This window comes from Paramisgurnus dabryanus, chromosome 2 (genome assembly GCF_030506205.2).
Source record: "Paramisgurnus dabryanus chromosome 2, PD_genome_1.1, whole genome shotgun sequence".
NCBI lineage: Eukaryota > Metazoa > Chordata > Actinopteri > Cypriniformes > Cobitidae > Paramisgurnus > Paramisgurnus dabryanus.
This window is the reverse complement of record NC_133338.1, coordinates 2,326,292-2,339,543: the sequence shown is the minus strand read 5'-3', so window position 1 is coordinate 2,339,543 and position 13,252 is coordinate 2,326,292. Positions and strand designations below refer to the sequence as shown.

Genomic DNA, 13,252 nt, shown 5'->3' with positions numbered 1-13,252 from the left:
ACTGGCATTTTAATACAAATTTGTTGTGTAATAAGGATTTTAAAGATGTTTTTAGTTTTTTTTGGAAAGATTTTAAAAATTGTAAAGCTTCGTTTCAAAACATACAGCAATGGTGGGATTTTGGCAAGATCCAGATAAAACAATTGTGTCAGCAGTACACTCAAAACGTCACCAGTGAACTAAATAAATCAATGGAATTGTTGGAGGCTGAAATTTTAAATTTACAGAATATAGCAAACACCACAAATATGCGAAATTGCACAGAATTGATTTTAAATAAAAAAGCACAACTTGAAGAATTTTTAAATTTAAAAACAAAAGGAGCTCTGGTTCGTTCTCGGTTTTTAAACATGGAGTACATGGATACACCATCCAAATACTTTTTCAACTTGGAAAAGAAAAATGGACAAAAACGTTTTTTACACGCTTTACGCTCCGAGAAAGGTGCGATTTTATCTTGTCATAAAGATATACGAGCTAGGGCCTGTGATTTTTATACAGACTTGTATAAGACTGAATTAGACTCCGAATGTGACTCTGAAAGTGTGTTTTTTAAAAATCTCCCGCAAATGCCAGAGAGCGCCAATACAGAGCTCTCAGGTAAATTGAAGTTGGAGGAATTACACACTGCCCTTCAAGGTATGAATGTTGGAAGAGTGCCGGGCATTGACGGCCTTCCCATAGAATTCTTTAAGTTTTTTTGGTCTGATATAGGAGATGATCTCTTGGAGGTAATTAATGATAGTTTAAGCTCAGGCTGTCTACCTGTTAGTAGCCGTAGGGCGATTATTACTCTTCTCCCCAAAAAAGGAGACCTGTTGGAGGTTAAAAATTGGCGCCCGGTTTCACTTTTGTGCTCCGACTATAAGCTGCTATCAAAAGCGTTAGCAAATAGGTTGGCTAAAGTTATAGATCAGGTAGTGCATTCTGACCAGACATATTGTGTTCCAAAGAGATCCATCTTTGACAACATCACACTTATTAGAGACATTTTTGAAGTCTCTAAGTTACTGAACTTGAATATTGGTCTCATTTCATTGGATCAAGAGAAAGCGTTTGACCGAGTTGAACATTCTTATTTGTGGAAAACCTTGGAGGCTTTTGGGATATCCCAAGATTTTATTAAAAAAGTGAAGGTTTTATATGGTGACGTTGAGAGTGTACTTAAGATAAACGGTGGCTTGTGTTCTCCTTTCAAGGTTCGCAGGGGTGTCAGACAGGGTTGTTCCCTGTCTGGTATGTTGTATACCCTAGCCATAGAACCCCTGTTGCAAAAATTGAGGGATAATATCTGTGGATTGAATTTAAATGCTTGTAATGCCAATATTTCAGTATCTGCCTATGCTGACGATGTTGTGGTGTTAGTTAAAGGGCAAAATGATGTAAATGTTTTAATGAAAATTTTAGATGATTTTAAAGTTTTATCTTCTGCGAAAGTGAACTGGAGTAAGAGTGAAGCCATTTTAATTGGAGATTGGGTAAAAAACATACCAAACCTTCCTGATGGTTTAAGGTGGGGGAAAGAAGGTTTTAAATATTTAGGAGTGTTTTTAGGAGATGAAATATACAGCCAGAAAAATTGGGAAGGGATTGAGGAAAAAATAAAAAATAAACTTGATAAATGGAGATGGTTAACGCCAAAGTTATCATTTAAAGGGAAGACGCTAATTGTGAATAATTTAGTGGCATCTTGTCTCTGGCACAGGTTGGCAGTCTTAGACCCCCCAGTTAAAACGGTGGATAAAATTCAAGAGATTTTAGTTAATTTTTTTTGGTACAAACTACATTGGGTCCCTCAAAGTGTTCTGTTTTTACCAAAAGAAGAAGGTGGTCATGGACTGATACATTTGAAGAGCAGGATTGCTGCTTTTCGATTACAATTTGTGCAACGTTTTTTATATGGTTCTGCAGCTAAAGGATGGTGGGCTGTTGCATGTTCTATTTTAAATGAAGTTGAAAGACTGAGATTGGATAAAGGTTTGTTTTTCATGGATCCCAGCAAATTAATACTGAATGGACTACCTATTTTTTACCGCAACCTTTTTAAGGTTTTGAGTCTCTTCGACTTACAGAGAGCTGAAATGTCATCATCTCTGTATTGGCTCTTGGAGGAGCCTCTAATCAACGGAGCACGTTTCGATTTAACAATTGACTGTTCTTCTTTTCTTGGACTTGGGGAGACTTTGCGGAAGTCACATATGATAACATTTGGACATCTTATTCAAAAAGCTGGAATAGATTTTGAAAAATCGCAAGAAGTAGCCTCCTGTTTGAGAATAAAATCACTACGAACTGTTGAGCAAATGCTTATGAAATGGAAATCTATGATGAACACTGAAGAAATGTTGTTATTGTCAAACAATGCTGGATATGTCAGTGGTGACTATGTAATGGACGATTTTCCCAGCCTTACTATATCACCAAAGCTGGATGGATATAGTGGCCCTTTTCTCAATGATGGAAAGTCATTGGTTTTGGTTTTATGTACAGCCACTGGTAAAGATTTTTATAAAAAATGTGTAAAAGCTTTTAATAAAAAAGTTTTGGGTAACAGGGTTGATACACCATGGCGTAAGGTTTTGGGTATTGTAGACGAGGTAAAACCTGAATGGAGATCATTATACAAGCCACCGTTGTCTAAAAAAGCAGGAGATTTGCAATGGAAGTTGATTCATTGTGCAATTGCTGTTAATGCTTTTATCTCTGCCCTTACAGAAAAAGCACATGTATTTCACATGTGCAAAACACATGTGCTCACATGTGCAAAACACATCTGCTCACATGTGCAATACACATGTGGGCACATGTGCAATACACATGCTCACATGTGCAATACACATGCTCACATGTGCAATACACATGCTCACATGTGCAATACACATGTGGCCACATGTGCAATACACATGTGGCCACATGTGATCACATGTGTGTGATTTTGCACATGTGAAATTTAATGTGTGAACACATGTTAAAATCACATGTGACACATGAAAACATGTTAAAATCACATGTAGAACATGTGTTTTGCACATGGGAAATGTGTGCTTTTGGAACACTTTTGTGTGAATCACATGTGAATTCCCATGTGAAACACATGCAAAATCCCATGTGAAACACATGCAGATTCACATGTGAAACACATGCAGATTCACATGTGAAACACATGCAAATTCTCATGTGAAATTCATGCAAATTCACATGTGAAACACATGCAAATTCACATGTGAAACACATGCAAATTCACATGTGAAACACATGGGCTCACATGTAAAACACATGGGCTCACATGTAAAACACATGGGCTCACATGTGAAGCACATGCAAATTCACATGTGAAACACATGCAAATTCCCTTTCAATTTCACATGTGAAATGTGTGCTTTTGGAACATTTTTGTGTGAATCCCATGTGAAACACATGTGAAATTAGTGGATCACATGTGGCACATGTAAAAAAAAATGGTCACCACATTATGCACATGTGATCACATGTGTTTCACATGGGATTCACACAAAAATGTTCCAAAAGCACATATTTCACATGTGAAATTTATTGTGTGAAAACATGTTAAAATCACATGTGACACATGAAAACATGTTAGAATCACATGCAGAACATGTGTTTTGCACAGGGAAATGTGTGCTTTTGGAACACTTTTGTGTGAATCACATGTGAATTTCCATGTGAAGCACAAAAAATTGTCATCACATTATGCACATGTGATCACATGGGTTTCTCATGTGATCACGTATTTATTTACATGTGAACTTGAGAGTTAAAGTATATAAAGTAGGCCATACAATTGCTTATCATAACCCAGGACTCAAACTCACCCTTTGACCCCAAGGGTAAGCTATAATCTTGCTAAGATGTCGGTGATATAAAATAAAGGCACCAACGTGACTTTGACATAAGACACATTTTACTGTAAGGAAAAACTGATTCAAATGGAGAATTTATTTGCAAACATACAGAAAATTATAAGAAGTATCCAAACATATTCATAAAAAAACAAGTATCAATAAAATGCTGTCCATACAACAACAACTGTATATCTGAGTGTGTGTGTATGAGAGAGAGAGAGAGAGAGAGAGAGAGAGAGAGAGAGAGAGAGAGATGTGTCTTTATGCATGTCCATTGTTAGAGATGTGTCTTTATGCATGTCCATTGTTATATGTGCATCAGTCCTCAGATTCTCTTCCAGCAGGCTCCCTGTTTTAGGATAAAAAAAAAAAGAAGATTAGAGCAGTACAAGCATCAGTCTCTCTCGATAGCATTTACTTTTTCTTTTTGAATTTCAGGATTAGCTGTTTTTAGTTGTATGGTCTTTGTAGGAATGGCCACTCGAATGTGGCATCGACGATCGATTATGAAACCATGATCGTGTGGGTTTATTTATTTTTTGTGGTTATGGCAGCATTTGGTTAGCATTACAACTTTTAAATATTAATTATGATGAACTATGCATGTGCATAATGAAACACCTGTTCTTGTCGCAGGTCCTGGCATATACAGGTAGATACAACAATAAAATGCTCACTACTGTTTCACCATGCGAGAATGCATGAGAAAAGTCAGGAATCGATCAAAAGAATCAAAATGCGTGCATCGTAACGAATCCCCGGTTCTTTAAAGTTTTAATCGGTTCTAAAATGAAACTGATTCTTCATACCCAACCCTAGTAAGTATTGTTATTTGTATTGGTGTATGATCTTACTCTGCACTTATGGCGCTTTTCCATTGCATAGTACCCCACGGTTTAGTTTAGTTTGGGTTGGGTCAGCTCACCTCACTTTGGCGTGGTTAGCTTTTCCATCGAGTTTAGTATCACTTCCTAGTGCGAGGGATTATAGGGGTGTCGTTATATTTGCGCTGCAGACTGTGACATCATACAAGTGAGAGCATCATTGTACATTTCCATACATTTATTATTTTCTCAGTCCGCCACAAAATTAAAATTGGCCACCACAAATAGATGTTTGCACATCGTGTTTATAACTAACGTTACCTCTGTCTCACATGACAGTTTCTGTTCAAACACCGCGGCGTCAGTCGACGGTGCTCCGCTGAGCCTCAATGAAGTTGCATTTAAGCATATAATGCTGAAGTGCTCGATGTGAATGTTCTGCCAAAAACTGCAAGTTTGGAAAAAACTTTTATGGTGTTCCTGATTCTCAACTTGTGGATGTTTTTCATCGCTAAAAGGGAGTTTGGGAACTTATAGCAGAGCACAGATGACAACATGTTTGCTCGAGACAGCACAAGTTAGCACAGGTAAAGCTAATCTACATTATAGGATGACGCGATTTTCTCAGACCAATCAGTGATCTACAGTGTTTTCGCATCACGTTTGGTATCAGCTCGGGTCGCTTTGAACCCCAACCGAGGTGGTACGAAAAAAAGTATCGGGTACTATGTACTGCACCCAATGGAAAAGCTCCAAAAAGTAAGCAGACCCGACCCAAACTAAACCAAACCGTGGGGTACTATGCAATAGGGCTGTCACTTTTTATTCGATATTCGAATATGCATTCGAACATGACGTGAAATATCCGTATTCGAACTATAAATAAACCATCCGGTTCTTAAAATGCCATGGGTTGCTAGATATTCTAATATATTCGGATACATTGCATGATATTCGAAACCGTTCGAATTTGATTTTTCTCAAAAGTGACAGCCCTACTATGCAATGGAAAAGCAACATTAGAATAGGAATGTAATAGTTAAAAAGAATAATATTTGTGTAAACAAGTTGGTAAACTATAATTTGCCCAAAACTCACAATATTGTAACATCCTTACCTATTACTAGCTTCACTTTCTCTGTCAGGACTCTGTCTTTGTTCACCAGTGGTCCCTTTTTTCCCTGTGACGGAGCATGTTGTCATTTTTTCTAAGGTGGAAATGGAGTCCATCACAGTTCTGGTGAGTTTCTTGTAATACACTTTTGGGCATAATCCAAGGTGACTGGGTTCAATTTAGTGACAGATGTGTTCTGTAAAGATAAAAAAAACATAATCCTATATTAACAGGCCAGCCCACCTTGGAAAAATATTTTAAATACAATAGTGTAACAACTAAAGGGACAGATGACCCCAAAATAAACATTATTTACCAATTTACCATTATGTCAATCTTCAATATTGTGAGTAAAACCTTACATTCTGTTCATCTTTCAATCTGTTTATATTACTAGGTATTATAGAAATACCTTTCTTTGTGTTCAACAGAGTAACATAAGTGTATGGAATTGAAACGACATAAGGGTGAGTAAATGACAACATAATTTTCTTGTAAGGGTGGACTTTGCCCTTAAAGGCCTGGAGAACTTTGTAGAATCTTTTGTTGCCCTGAAAGCAATAAGAACAAAACCTATGCTTCTTTAATTTTGCTCAGTACAACTAAGAGACAAACAAAGAATTGTGTTTTGTTTTCTCTTAACTTTTACTGCCTGTCTAAAATATACTTTTTTGCACATTAAAGCAGGGGTGCCCAAACTTTTTTCTACCAAGGGCCAAAAATCCAACCTGACTAAGAGCCGAGAGTTTAAAGTAAATGTTGCTGTGTTATATATTAAAATTAAAGTTGCCCTGATTCTCCTAATTTATACATTTCTAATATTTAAAAAATAAATAAGCAAACATTACTTTGTTGCCAACAATTTCCCGATACGGTACATATCCAGATACAAGGCCACGATACGATGCACATCACAATACTATAATATTTTGAATTACATTTTGTTCAGAATTTAGTTACATTATTATTATTATTATCTGTTTATTATACATTGAATAAGCAGTGTTGTAACTGTTGTGTGTTTGACATTCATTTATTAGCTTTTGGGGTAATTCGTAGAAATACTTTAAGTAATACTTAAATAAAGTTTTTTTTAAAGCAGATTTACAAATATAGTGCCTTACTCTAAGCATTATATTTGTCTCTCATTTAATTATTCTATATCTATGAATATATGTATACACATGCAGTCAAACCTAATACTACTGTATTTAATAGAAGTTTGCAAGTTGTGCAGACCCGTGTGCCCTTTAACTTTAACTCTACATATTCCACAAGTCATATGCATATTTTCGATCAACAGCGATTCGTCATGCTACCTTCAAAAGTGCATCCGAATCGATACGGAAGGTGAGGTATATATGCGCGCATCGTCAGGCGTTCATGACGATGTATCTTCGTATCAATATTTTGAACACAGCACTACTGTTTATGCATAACTAATACAGTTTTATTTTCAAAGGTAACTGAGAAAATAATTTTGCCAATCATTGAGAAAATAATTTTGCCAATCATTTTTACATTTACATTTTCCTTTGTCTGTGTGCCACTCCCTCGACCTCCCCATTATTAGCCTATAGTGCAGGGTACCTGAGTTCGTTGAGTTTCGTGATGCACACCTTCAAGTATCCATGTACATTAAAAATAAATGTATTCATTTTAATTCCTTGCATTTAATTTCAATTTACATTTTTGTAATGTACAAATAAAACAAAAAAAATTACATTTTAAAAACTGTTTAATTATAAATATGAACATCTGCGTCAATGATGTTTCCTTATCTCACGTGGCATGACATGCCAAATTAAAGGTCATTGGCCCTAGTTTGGGCACCTCTAAATTAAAGGGATAGTTCCCCCCAAAATGGTCATAATTTACTCACTTTAATGTTGTTACAAACCTGGATACATTTCTTTGTTCTGATGAACACAAAGGAAGATATTTTGAGTAATGTTTGTAACCAAACTGATCAGAGGCCCCATTGACTTCCATAATAGGAAAAAGAATACTAGAAGTCAATGGGGCCTCTGATCAGTTTGGTTACAAACATTACTCAAAATATCTTCCTTTGTGTTCATCAGCACAAATAAATGATGCAAGTTTGTAACAACAGGAGAGTGGGTCAATTTCCCTAATTTTATTTTTGGGTGAACTATCCCTTTAAGCAAGTGAATGTAAACAAAACAGGTTCTGTTTTATTTGGCTTACCTTTCATTGCTTTGCAGTTGAGTGTGAATCATCCACTATCTGAAAAAGAAGTGTATGGAGTGTTGAGGTCAGCAGTATTTTAAATAATGATTATGAAAAATTGCACATCTATCAGCTGTTTACAAACCCAGGTATTGCTAGTGCAGGAGTTTTTTAACGGTATGATAGCTAGTACCCCATATGATAAAGTTTTAGCGAGAGACCCGTTTCCTAAAGTTTTTATCCATATTTTGTAAAGAAACATTGTAATTATGTTTTCAGCTATTTTTTTACAAACTCAAATACTTTGCTACTACTGTGTATACGTTTACCATTTTTGATTTGTCTTTTCCCTTGAAATTTGCTGGGGAATCTCTTACTGTACGTTCACACCGCCGCCGACTTGAGCTTCCAAAGTTACCGGAAGTCATTCATTTACAATGAAAGCTGACTTCTATCAGCTGCAAGGAGCGTCAAATCCATCGGCGTCGCATTTTGAGCGACCAGAGCATCAATCAAAAAGTTGAAAGAAGCTCAACTTTATGGTAATGAGGTATGACGGGGTTCAGCGGCAAGCAGCAGCAAAACACCAGCAACCAATCGGAATATAGCCTAGACATTCTTCGCTTTCTGATTCCGAAGAAACATTTCATGGTGACAAAGACTTCAGAGCGGCCAAAGCTTCAACAAGCTTCCGCGTACTTATTGACAAATGTCCTTGACCAGGCGGCCTGAGCTTTTTTGGAAGCTCAAGTCGGCAGCAGTGTTAACGTACATTAGACCACAACCTGAGGGACCCCAGTTTGAAAAAAACGTGCTCTAGTGGACCAAACTGTCTATTACACAATGGCTCTGTTTACATGCACAAAATTTTGTCAATCCGACTGAATTTAATACGATTGAAAGTTACGACGATACAGTTTACATGCACCCTAAACACTGCAATCTGATTTAAATGTTCGTTTACATGTACATTATTAAGAATCCGAACCGACAGTCTGCACAAGCACACCGCCAGCGTTGCCAGACTCGCATATCAAAACCATCCGAATGGATGTTCAAAACTAGCCCAAAAGCCCACTGACTATTCACAGCCCAAATACCAAGAACTAAGCAACGAAATAATTTAATCTTTAACCCGCTGAAAAAACAACTGCTGGAAACAGTTTAAACAGTAGCCCAAATCTAAACTCGAAAAAAAGCAGAGGACTTGGCCACGCTACGCTGCGGACAGCATCTCTCGTCGAGTTCACGCTTTATCTCTGGATAAAAGTTAAAACTGAGTTAGAAAGTTGTTCTTAAGAAGTTTTCAGATATAGGTAATGAAAACACACATTTTAAAAGGCACAACGCTATATTAATTACTTTAAGTAGCCTAATGTTTTAAAAGTACACATAAACGCTGCAGAATTTAGTACATTGGGTGCACAGCGTGTGACCCTATTAACGTTACGTGATGCATTACCTTGTTGTTGCATGTTTCTGTGACGAGAATCATGTGATATAAGAGGTAAATATAATACGTGAACTTGGAGCACAAATGTTCAGCGCATGTGCACAATGTATTTTTGCATCCGATTTAGAAAATACTATGATTCACGCGTTTACATGCATACTTTTCTCCTGCTGATCGGATCACAGATCGGAGTACACCACTTCAATACGATCCAATTTGCATCCGATCGTCCTCAATCATATTGATTAAGGTGTTTACATGACGACTTTTCAATACGATTGAGCCATATATGATTACAAACGGATTATTTGGTTGCATGTAAACGTACCTAATTTGGGGTGATACCGGGTTGCATATTCACCTTATGGTTTGAAGGAGTCTCATCCTCTTCGTTATCATCTTCCTCACGAGCAAATGTAGCCTTACAAAACACCAAAGCACATTTAAAAGGACAGAGGACACATGAGAGTAATATATGAAAAGATATAAGAAAAGAGACAAAATGAGAGCATGACAAAGGAAATGTATTAAATATTTGATTTGAAGGACAATATCTCTCAATTATAGCATAACATACCATTTGTTTTGATGTCCACATTTTGTGTGTCTTTAACCACTGGTACTCTGCCTTTTTTTACCCAAGGCTCTCTGTATTGAAGTAAAGCAAAAGTGATTATACAACAGTATCTTGCAGAGTATAAAATAATAACATAAATGAAAGCATCAAAATATTTATAGACTTTCCTTTTTAATAAAGGACATTTATTTGTTAAAAATAAGTTAGCTGATTAACTTAAACCTATTTCTGTCAGATGAACTTTCCTGTCAGTAAGGAATCACCTCAAAAATACATTGTTGTAGATATTTTTGCTATCAAACGACATTGTTTTTTTACAACTTTACTCACAGGTTGTGGTTTTATCACGTGTATCAATTCGGAGATCGGTCCTATCAGACTGCTGTGCAAGCGCTGGTCTGAGTTCAGTTTAAGGCACGAGGCGCGTTTTGTTATATTTCCCATTTATGTTAGCTCAACATTTAAAAATAGCAGTCTGCGTAGCATGTTAAACATGACTTATCAAATAAACATGTTTACCATGAGGCGACTTAAAACCTATAAAAGTTAAATAAACGAATTAAATGAAATTCACTTACCGTTCACGTTGAGTATTTGTGCTGGAAACGCTGTCCAACCGCCTTTAGGCGGTTTGTTCCTCGTTGTCCACAAGACCAACCGTCTTTGGGTCACTTAACATTTATTGTCCTTCGCATATTTATCCAAACCAACTCTTACATGGTTTTCTTTTATCCATTTAATGAGCAAGGTTCAACTTTCTCGTCTTATTTACCTCAGACAGCAAGTTGCAACGGATAAAGAGCGCGAATCACATTAAACCAGATCAACTGACAGACGTCAAAGTTCCGCGAGAGCGATTTGAAAGCAGACTCCTCGAATCGCTTTCGCGATGCTTTGACGTCATCGTCAGCCTGTCAGTTCTTTTGGCGCCGTATGAAGTCGAAAAAGCCTTTTGACTGGATGATCTGGATGAATGAATATACGACAGACTGTAAAAAAAAGATGAATACACAGAACAGATTGGAACCGCCTAGAAAAAAAGAGGAGTGTGTGCGCGTGTGTGCCTGCGTGCGTGTGTGCTTGCGTATGCTCACTGGGATTGGTTAAATGCGGATCAATATACCCCTTATTTGCACAGCAGAGCCATCAAATAATTCTGTGTTCCTTGGATATGCAAGATTGCAATTAATGCATATTTTTTTCATGATAATGCACTGTAACTAACAGGGTGGCTTTTTTCCAGGTTGATGATGACAAGGTGATGACACAAAGGAGCTTCCATTGCCTTTATTGCAACTAGGACTGACAATAATGTCTGCAAACCCTTCTCCAAATATTAAGTCTTATTCTATTACAACATTGCCACCTGCCAGCAACCAAATATCTGTTTAAAAATATGTTGTCAATTTTTGTAAATAGATCATTTTGTCAAAATAAAGATAAAAAAATCTGCCACCACATTTGTGTGTATATTGCCTTTATGCAGATTTCAAATGTATTTATATAATTTATCATTGGAACCAAAGTACACATTATCACACTTGTTGATGCACAGTAAAGCCGAAAGTTGATGTTTACGCAAACATTAGCCTACTTGTGGTTTGGTAACATGTGATCCACATGTTGAAACTATTGCATTATATAAGACATTTCTCACATGTGCTTTATGTTATAACATGTTCCACATGTTCGCGATTATGTTGCAGCATGTGGTGAGATGTTGTTCACACGTGGTAATATTGTCCACATGTGAGCACATATTTTCCACATGTGAGCATAAATTGTCCACATGTGAGCACATATTGTCCACATGTGAGCACATATTGTCCAGATGTGAGCACATATTTACCACATGTGAGCATAAATTGTCCACGTGTGAGCACATGTTGTCCACATGTGATAACATGTGATAACATGTGGTCACATGTGACCACATGTGAACAACATGTGAAAAACATGTGAAATGCATGTGCTTTTTCTGTAAGGGTGTGCTTAATCCTGATGTTACTGAGACATGTCCTTTTTGTCTGCAAAGAGAGACCATTTTTCATGCTTTTATGAACTGTTACAGACTGCGACCCTTATTTATTCTGCTGGAAAATGTTTTCCGTTCTTGTAATGAATGTTTTTCTATGTCACTTTTTATTTTTGGTTTTAAGTTTGCCAGAAGCAGAAAGTACACCTGTCAACTTTTAAATTTTGTCTTGGGTCAGGCAAAACTAGCTATTTATTTAAGCAGAAAAAACAGAGTTGAAAGAATGTCGGGGGATGATGTGGTGTTCATGTTTTTTAATCTGGTTAAGTCACGTGTTTTGATTGATTTCTGTTTTTATAAGTCTACAAATGATCTTTTAAGTTTTGAGATGATTTGGTGCTATAATAATGTTTTGTGTTCTGTGGTTGAAGAGGAGTTGTTTTTTACAAATAAGGGTTAATTAATTTGTTTTGTTGATGTGTAGGAATTGTTACCTTTTGCACTAGTGCACTTTTGTCATGTGGTAAAGTAAAAGTTATGTGAGCCACTGTAAATAAAAGGCATTTTAAAATTCAAAATTCTCTCTCTCTCTCTCTCTCTCTCTCTCTCTCTCTCTCTCTCTCTCTCGTTTCTAACTAATGCAATAATGTCAGTCCTTAGACTGAATCTGGTTATGGCTGAATTACCAAAGTCTCTTTGAGGATGCACAACATCCAAGGCAACAAAGTGACAAATCACAATGTGTCTCTGTGTGTCACCTATTGACTGAATTCTAATTTTAGTTCCTCTTCCATCTTTGATGTTGTAATATTAACACTCAATATGGGCTGGAGTGGAACATGAACATGAGTAAATATTTTAGCTGAGAGAAAGATAGTAAGTTCTATATTACGAAGTGAGGTAATGGCGGAATAGATGGGTTTTTAGCCAATTCTTAAAGACAGCTACAGAGTCAGCAGATCGTGCCATCCGAAGACCACTCTTGCTGAATCATCTGTAGGGGTTTGGTTGTGCAGGCTGGAAGACCAACCACTAGTGCATTGCAGTAGTCCAGTCTGGACAGGACAAGAGCTTGGTCTAGAACCTGCGTGGCGTGCTCATTTAAGAAAGGTATAATTTTCCTAATATTGTAAGAATGAATTTACAAGAGCGAGCAGTGCTGGCAACATGCTCTGTGAAGCTAAGCTGATCATCAATGACAACTCCCAGGTTTCTGGCTGTCCTGGCATGCGTGATGGTCGAGGAACCTAGCTGAA

General features: G+C 36.9%; 1 protein-coding gene and 2 long non-coding RNA genes across 10 annotated transcripts in view; 2 read left to right on the top strand and 1 right to left on the bottom strand.

Moving 5' to 3' along the window:
* The window catches only part of LOC135783441 (sodium/potassium/calcium exchanger 2), a 62,021-nt gene that overhangs the window by 31,064 nt on the left and 17,705 nt on the right, over nt 1-13,252 (top strand). The window lies entirely within an intron of this gene.
* On the bottom strand, nt 4,057-10,851 carry LOC135783442 (uncharacterized). Of its 2 annotated transcripts, none has more exons than XR_010545636.2 (6): nt 10,600-10,851; nt 10,022-10,092; nt 9,806-9,865; nt 8,010-8,048; nt 5,805-5,997; nt 4,057-4,212 (listed from the first exon to the last, which is right to left on the bottom strand). It is a non-coding gene; the product is annotated as an uncharacterized lncRNA (long non-coding RNA). The 2 variants fall into 2 exon arrangements; XR_010545637.2 differs by lacking the exon at nt 10,600-10,851 and adding an exon at nt 10,352-10,366.
* On the top strand, nt 5,799-11,395 carry LOC135783443 (uncharacterized). The gene is made up of 3 exons (XR_010545638.1): nt 5,799-5,927; nt 6,233-6,268; nt 11,265-11,395. It is a non-coding gene; the product is annotated as an uncharacterized lncRNA (long non-coding RNA).